This window comes from Haemaphysalis longicornis, unplaced genomic scaffold, assembly GCF_048455015.1.
Source record: "Haemaphysalis longicornis isolate Haplotype H1 unplaced genomic scaffold, Haemaphysalis longicornis Haplotype H1 scaffold_11, whole genome shotgun sequence".
In the NCBI taxonomy this organism is placed as follows: domain Eukaryota; kingdom Metazoa; phylum Arthropoda; class Arachnida; order Ixodida; family Ixodidae; genus Haemaphysalis; species Haemaphysalis longicornis.
In genome coordinates, this window is record NW_027526214.1 from 111,446,310 (window position 1) to 111,454,246 (window position 7,937).

At 47.8% G+C, this 7,937-nt stretch overlaps 1 non-coding gene across 1 annotated transcript; it reads left to right on the forward strand.

Moving 5' to 3' along the window:
• The first annotated feature begins 5,430 nt into the window (after positions 1 to 5,430).
• Positions 5,431 to 5,502, forward strand: Trnar-ucu (transfer RNA arginine (anticodon UCU)). Its single transcript has one exon. It is a non-coding gene; the product is annotated as a tRNA-Arg (tRNA).
• Positions 5,503 to 7,937: the final 2,435 nt, after the last annotated feature.

Sequence of the window (7,937 nt, forward strand, 5' to 3'; positions counted from 1 at the left end):
CAGTTACCCGCTCATGACAGGCTGTAGACGTTCGAGTCACGCCCCGGGGGTTGAAAAGAAGGTCCCCTTCTCCCCGTGTAGTCAAAGTGGCGCTGGCTACCACCCTCAAGCGTCAGATACACTTCTAGTAAAATATAAATTGCCCAGAAAGTGAAGGAGACCACCGTCGCCCAGATAGCCGAATTGGTAAGGCATTCGAGATCTAATCGAAAGGCGTGAGTTCGGTCCCCACTGTGGGCGCGTGTTTTTCTTTGTCTTTCTTCCGTATATTTAAACAAAATGTTAACCTCATTACCCGAGGTAAAAAAAAGAGCCTAATTACACGTCTATGCCTCCTTTGGCGTTGTAGACTAACGACCTATCTTTCTGTATTTGCTCATCGAGCCCCTCATTTCCTTACTATATTATTCTGCGAAAGCCTAGCGAGGGCCTTGGTTCTGGCAGCCTTGACGCCTATGTAGTATAAGAGGGCTTCCCGCCAGTTACCCTCTCATGACAGGCTGTAGACGTTCGAGTCACGCCCCGGGGGTTGAAAAGAAGGTCCCCTTCTCCCCGTGTAGTCAAAGTGGCGCTGGCTACCACCCTCAAGCGTCAGATACACTTCTAGTAAAATATAAATAGCCCACAAAGTGAAGGAGAACACAGTCGCCCAGATAGCCGAAGTGGTAAGGCATTCGAGATCTAATCGAAAGGCGTGGGTTCGGTCCCCACTGTGGGCGCGTGTTTTTCTTTCTGTCTTTCTTCCGTATATTTAAACAAAATGTTAACTTCATTACCCGAGGTAAAAAAAGAGCCCAACTACACCCCTATGCCTCCTTTGGCGTTGTAGACTGCCGACCTATCTTTCTGTATTTCCTCATCGAGCCCCTCATTTCCTTACTATATTATTCTGCGAAAGCCTAGTGAAGGTTTCGGTTCTGGCAGCCTTGATGCCTAGGTAGCATAAGAGGGCTTCCCGCCAGTTACCCGCTCATGACAGGCTGTAGACGTTCGAGTATCGCCCCGGGGGTTGAAAAGAAGGTCCCCTTCTCCCCGTTTAGTCAAAGTGGCGCTGGCTACCACCCTCAAGCGTCAGATACTTTTCTAGTAAAATATAAAAAGCCCAGAAAGTGAAGAACACAGTCGCCCAGATAGCCGAATTGGTAAGGCATTCGAGATCTAATCGAAAGGCGTGGGTTCGGTCCCCACTGTGGGCGCGTGTTTTTCTTTCTGTCTTTCTTCCGTATATTTAAACAAAATGTTAACTTCATTACCCGAGGTAAAAAAAGAGCCTAACTTCACCCCTATGCCTCCTTTAGCGTTGTAGACTGCCGACCTATCTTTCTGTATTTCCTCATCTAGCCCATCATTTCCTTACTATATTATTCTGCGAAAGCCTAGCGAGGGTCTCGGTTCTGGCAGCCTTGATGCCTAGGTAGCATAAGAAAGCCTCCGGCCAGTTACCCACTCATGACAGGCTGTAGACGTTCGAGTCACGCCCCGGGGGTTGAAAAGAAGGTCCCCTTCTCCCCGTGTAGTCAAAGTGGCGCTGGCTACCACCCTCAAGCATCATGTACATTTCTAGTATAATATAAATAGCCCAGACAGCGAAGGAGAACATAGTCGCCCAGATAGCCGAATTGGTAAGGCATTCGAGATCTAATCGAAAGGCGTGGGTTCGGTCCCCACTCTGGGCGCGTGTTTTTATTTCTTTCTTCCGTATATTTAAACAAAATGTTAACTTCATTAACCGTAGTAAAAAAAAGAGCCTAACTACACCCCTATGCCTCCTTTGGCATTGTAGACTGATGACCTATCTTTCTGTATTTCCTCCTCGAGCCCCTCATTTCCTTACTATATTATTCTGCGAAAGCCTAGCGAGGGTTTAGGATCTGGCAGCCTTGATGCCTAGGTAGCATAGGAGGGCTTCCCGCCAGTTACCCGCTCATGACAGGCTGTAGACGTTCGAGTCACGCCCCGGGGCTTGAAAAGAAGGTCCCCTTCTCCCCGTGTAGTCAAAGTGGCGCTGGCTACCACCCTCAAGCGTCAGATACATTTCTAGTAAAATATAAATAGCCCAGAAAGTGAAGGAGAACACAGTCGCCCAGATAGCCGAATTGGTAAGGCATTCGAGATCTAATCGAAAGGCGTGGGTTCGGTGCCCACTGTGGGCGCGTGTTTTTCTTTCTGTCTTTCTTCCGTATATTTAAACAAAATGTTAACTTCATTACCCGAGGTAAAAAAAGAGCCTAACTTCACCCCTATGCCTCCTTTAGCGTTGTAGACTGCCGACCTATATTTCTGTATTTCCTCATCTAGCCCCTCATTTCCTTACTATATTATTCAGCGAAAGCCTAGCGAGGGTCTCGGTTCAGGCAGCCTTGATGCCTAGGTAGCATAAGAGGGCTTCTTGCCAGTTACCCGCTCATGACAGGCTGTAGACGTTCGAGTCATGCCCCGGTGGTTGAAAAGAAGGTCCCCTTCTCCCCGTGTAGTCAAAGTGGCGCTGGCTACCACCCTCAAGCGTTAGATACATTTCTAGTAAAATATAAATAGCCCAAACAGCGAAGGAGAACACAGTCACCCAGATAGCCGAATTGGTAAGGCATTCGAAATCTAATCGAAAGGCGTGGGCTCGGTCCCTACTCTGGGCGCGTGTTTTTCTTTCTTTCTTCCGTATATTTAAACAAAATGTTAACTTCATTACCCGAAGTAAAAAAAAGAGCCTAACTACACCCCTATGCCTCCTTTGGCGTTGTAGACTGCCGACCTATCTTTCTGTATTTCCTCATCAAGCCCCTCTTTTCCTTACTATATTATTCTGCGAACACCTAGCGAGGGTCTCGGTTCTGGCAGCCTTGATGCCTAGGTAGCATAAGAGGGCTTCCCGCCAGTTACCCGCTCATGACAGGCTGTAGAAGTTCGAGTCACGGCCCGTGGGTTGAAAAGAAGGTCCCCTTCTCCCCGTGTAGTCAAAGTGGCGCTGGCTACCACCCTCAAGCGTCAGATACATTTCTAGTAAAATATAAATAGCCCAGACAGCGAAGGAGAACACAGTCACCCAGATAGCCGAATTGGTAAGGCATTCGAGATCTAATCGGAAGGTGTGGGTTCGGTCGCCACTGTGGGCGCGTGTTTTTCTTTTAGTCTTCCGTATGTTTAAATAAAATGTTAACTTCATTAACCGTAGTAAAAAAAAGAGCCTAACTACACCCCTATGCCTCCTTTGGCGTTGTAGACTGCCGACCTATCTTTCTGTATTTCCTCATCAAGCCCCTCTTTTCCTTACTATATTATTCTGCGAAAGCCTAGCGAGGGTCTCGGTTCTGGCAGCCTTGATGCCTAGGTAGCATAAGAGGGCTTCCCGCCAGTTACCCGCTCATGACAGGCTGTAGAAGTTCGAGTCACGGCCCGGGGGTTGAAAAGAAGGTCCCCTTCTCCCCGTGTAGTCAAAGTGGCGCTGGCTACCACCCTCAAGCGTCAGATACATTTCTAGTAAAATATAAATAGCCCAGACAGCGAAGGAGAACACAGTCACCCAGATAGCCGAATTGGTAAGGCATTCGAGATCTAATCGAAAGGCGTGGGTTCGGTCCCCACTCTGGGCGCGTTTTTCTTTCTTTCTTTCTTCCGTATATTAAAACAAAATGGTAACTTCATTATCCGAAGTAAAAAAAAGAGCCTAACTACACCCCTAAGCCTCCTTTGGCGTTGTACACTGCCGACCTATCTTTCTGTATTTCCTCATCGAGCCCCTCATTTCCTTACTATATTATTCTGAGAAAGCCTAGCGAGGGTTCGGTTCTGGCAGCCTTGATGCCTAGGTAGCATAAGAGGGCTTCCCGCCAGTTACCCGCTCATGACAGGCTGTAGACGTTCGAGTCACGCCCCGGGAGTTGAAAAGAAGGTCCCCTTCTCCCCGTGTAGTCAAAGTGGCTCTGGCTACCACCCTCAAGCGTCAGATACATTTCTAGTAAAATATAAATAGCCCAGAAAGTGAAGGAGAACACAGTCGACCAGATAGCCGAATTGGTAAGGCACTCGAGATCTAATCAAAAGGTGTGGGTTCGGTCCCCACTCTGGGCGCGTGTTTTTCTTTCTTTCTTTCTTCCGTATAATAAAACAAAATGGTAACCTAATTAACCGTAGTAAAAAAAGAGCCTAACTACACCTCTATGCCTCTTTTGGCGTTGTAGACTGCCGACCTATCTTTCTGTATTTCCCCATCGAGCCCCTCATTTCCTTACTATATAATTCTGCGAAAGCCTAGCGAGGGTCTCGGTTCTGGCAGCCTTGATGCCTAGGCAGCATAGGAGGGCTTCCCGCCAGTTACCCGCTCATGACAGGCTGTAGATGTTCGAGTCACGCCCCGGGGCTTGAAAAGAAGGTCCCCTTCTCCCCGTGTAGTCAAAGTGGCGCTGGCTACCACCCTCTAGCGTCAGATACATTTCTAGTAAAATATAAATAGCCCAGAAAGTGAAGGAGAACACAGTCACCCAGATAGCCGAATTGGTAAGGCATTCGAGATCTAATCGGAAGGCGTGGGTTCGGTCCCCACTCTGGGCCCTTGTTTTTCTTTCTTTCTTCCGTGTATTTAAACAAAACGTTAACTTCATTAACCGTAGTAAAAAAAGAGCCTAATTACACCTCTATGCCTCCTTTGGCGTTGTAGACTGCCGACCTATCTTTCTGTATTTCCTCATCGAGCCCCTCATTTCCTTACTATATCATTCTGCGAAAGCTTAACGAGGGTCTTGGTTCTGGCAGCCTTGACGCCTACGTATTATAAGAGGGCTTCCCGCCAGTTACCCGCTCATGACAGGCTGTAGACGTTCGAGTCACGCCCCGGGGGTTGAAAAGAAGGTCCCCTTCTCCCCGTGTAGTCAAAGTGGCGCTGGCTACCACCCTCAAGCGTCAGATACACTTCTAGTAAAATATAAATTGCCCAGAAAGTGAAGGAGAACACCGTCGCCCAGATAGCCGAATTGGTAAGGCATTCGAGATCTAATCGAAAGGCGTGGGTTCGGTCCCCAGTGTGGGCGCGTGTTTTTCTTTCTGTCTTTCTTCTATATATTTAAACAAAATGTTAACTTCATTACCCGAGGTAAAAAAAAGAGCCTAATTACACGTCTATGCCTCCTTTGGCGTTGTAGACTAACGACCTATCTTTCTGTATTTCCTCATCGAGCCCCTCATTTCCTTACTATATTATTCTGCGAAAGCCTAGCGAGGGCCTTGGTTCTGGCAGCCTTGACGCCTATGTAGTATAAGAGGGCTTCCCGCCAGTTACCCTCTCATGACAGGCTGTAGACGTTCAAGTCACGGCCCGGGGGTTGAAAAGAAGGTCCCCTTCTCCCCGTGTAGTCAAATTGGCGCTGGCTACTATCCTCAAGCGTCAGATACACTTCTAGTAAAATATAAATAGCCCAGAAAGTGAAGGAGAACACAGTCGCCCAGATAGCCGAATTGTTAAGGCATTCGAGTTCTAATCGAAAGGCGTGGGTTCGGTCCCCACTCTGGGCGCGTGTTTTTTTTTCTTTCTTTCTTCCGTATATTTAAACAAAATGTTAACTTCATTAACCGTAGTAAAAAAAAGAGCCTAACTACATCCCTATGCCTCCTTTGGTATTGTAGACTGATGACCTATCTTTCTGTATTTCCTCCTCGAGCCCCTCATTTCCTTACTATATTATTCTCCGAAAGCCTAGCGAGGGTCTCGGATCTGGCAGCCTTGATGCCTAGGTAGCATAGGAGGGCTTCCTGCCAGTTACCCGCTCATGACCGGCTGTACACGTTCGAGTCACGCCCCGGGGCTTGAAAAGAAGGTCCCCTTCTCCCCGTGTAGTCAAAGTGGCGCTGGCTACCACCCTCAAGCGTCAGATACATTTCTAGTAAAATATAAATAGCCCAGAAAGTGAAGGAGAACACAGTCACCCATATAGCCGAATTGGTAAGGCATTGGAGATCTAATCGGAAGGCGCGGGTTCGGTCCCCACTCTGGGCCCTTGTTTTTCTTTCTTTCTTCCGTATATTAAAACAAAATGGTAACTTCATTACCCGAAGTAAAAAAGAGCCTAACTACACCCCTAAGCCTCCTTTGGCGTTGTAGACTGCCGACCTATCTTTCTGTATTTCCTCATCGAGCCCCTCATTTCCTTACTATATTATTCTGCGAAAGCCTAGCGAGGGTCTCGGTTCTGGCAGCCTTGATGCCTACGTAGTATAAGAGGGCTTCCCGCCAGTCACCCGCTCATGACCGGCTGTAGACGTTCGAGTCACGCCCCAGGGGTTGAAAAGAAGGTCTCCTTCTCCCTGTGTAGTCAAAGTGGCGCTGGCTACCACCCTCAAGCATCATGTACATTTCTAGTATAATATAAATAGCCCAGACAGCGAAGGAGAACATAGTCGCCCAGATAGCCGAATTGGTAAGGCATTCGAGATCTAATCGAAAGGCGTGGGTTCGGTCCCCACTCTGGGCGCGTGTTTTTATTTCTTTCTTCCGTATATTTAAACAAAATGTTAACTTCATTAACCGTAGTAAAAAAAAGAGCCTAACTACACCCCTATGCCTCCTTTGGCATTGTAGACTGATGACCTATCTTTCTGTATTTCCTCCTCGAGCCCCTCATTTCCTTACTATATTATTCTGCGAAAGCCTAGCGAGGGTTTAGGATCTGGCAGCCTTGATGCCTAGGTAGCATAGGAGGGCTTCCCGCCAGTTACCCGCTCATGACAGGCTGTAGACGTTCGAGTCACGCCCCGGGGCTTGAAAAGAAGGTCCCCTTCTCCCCGTGTAGTCAAAGTGGCGCTGGCTACCACCCTCAAGCGTCAGATACATTTCTAGTAAAATATAAATAGCCCAGAAAGTGAAGGAGAACACAGTCGCCCAGATAGCCGAATTGGTAAGGCATTCGAGATCTAATCGAAAGGCGTGGGTTCGGTGCCCACTGTGGGCGCGTGTTTTTCTTTCTGTCTTTCTTCCGTATATTTAAACAAAATGTTAACTTCATTACCCGAGGTAAAAAAAGAGCCTAACTTCACCCCTATGCCTCCTTTAGCGTTGTAGACTGCCGACCTATATTTCTGTATTTCCTCATCTAGCCCCTCATTTCCTTACTATATTATTCAGCGAAAGCCTAGCGAGGGTCTCGGTTCAGGCAGCCTTGATGCCTAGGTAGCATAAGAGGGCTTCTTGCCAGTTACCCGCTCATGACAGGCTGTAGACGTTCGAGTCATGCCCCGGTGGTTGAAAAGAAGGTCCCCTTCTCCCCGTGTAGTCAAAGTGGCGCTGGCTACCACCCTCAAGCGTTAGATACATTTCTAGTAAAATATAAATAGCCCAAACAGCGAAGGAGAACACAGTCACCCAGATAGCCGAATTGGTAAGGCATTCGAAATCTAATCGAAAGGCGTGGGCTCGGTCCCTACTCTGGGCGCGTGTTTTTCTTTCTTTCTTCCGTATATTTAAACAAAATGTTAACTTCATTACCCGAAGTAAAAAAAAGAGCCTAACTACACCCCTATGCCTCCTTTGGCGTTGTAGACTGCCGACCTATCTTTCTGTATTTCCTCATCAAGCCCCTCTTTTCCTTACTATATTATTCTGCGAACACCTAGCGAGGGTCTCGGTTCTGGCAGCCTTGATGCCTAGGTAGCATAAGAGGGCTTCCCGCCAGTTACCCGCTCATGACAGGCTGTAGAAGTTCGAGTCACGGCCCGTGGGTTGAAAAGAAGGTCCCCTTCTCCCCGTGTAGTCAAAGTGGCGCTGGCTACCACCCTCAAGCGTCAGATACATTTCTAGTAAAATATAAATAGCCCAGACAGCGAAGGAGAACACAGTCACCCAGATAGCCGAATTGGTAAGGCATTCGAGATCTAATCGGAAGGTGTGGGTTCGGTCGCCACTGTGGGCGCGTGTTTTTCTTTTAGTCTTCCGTATGTTTAAATAAAATGTTAAC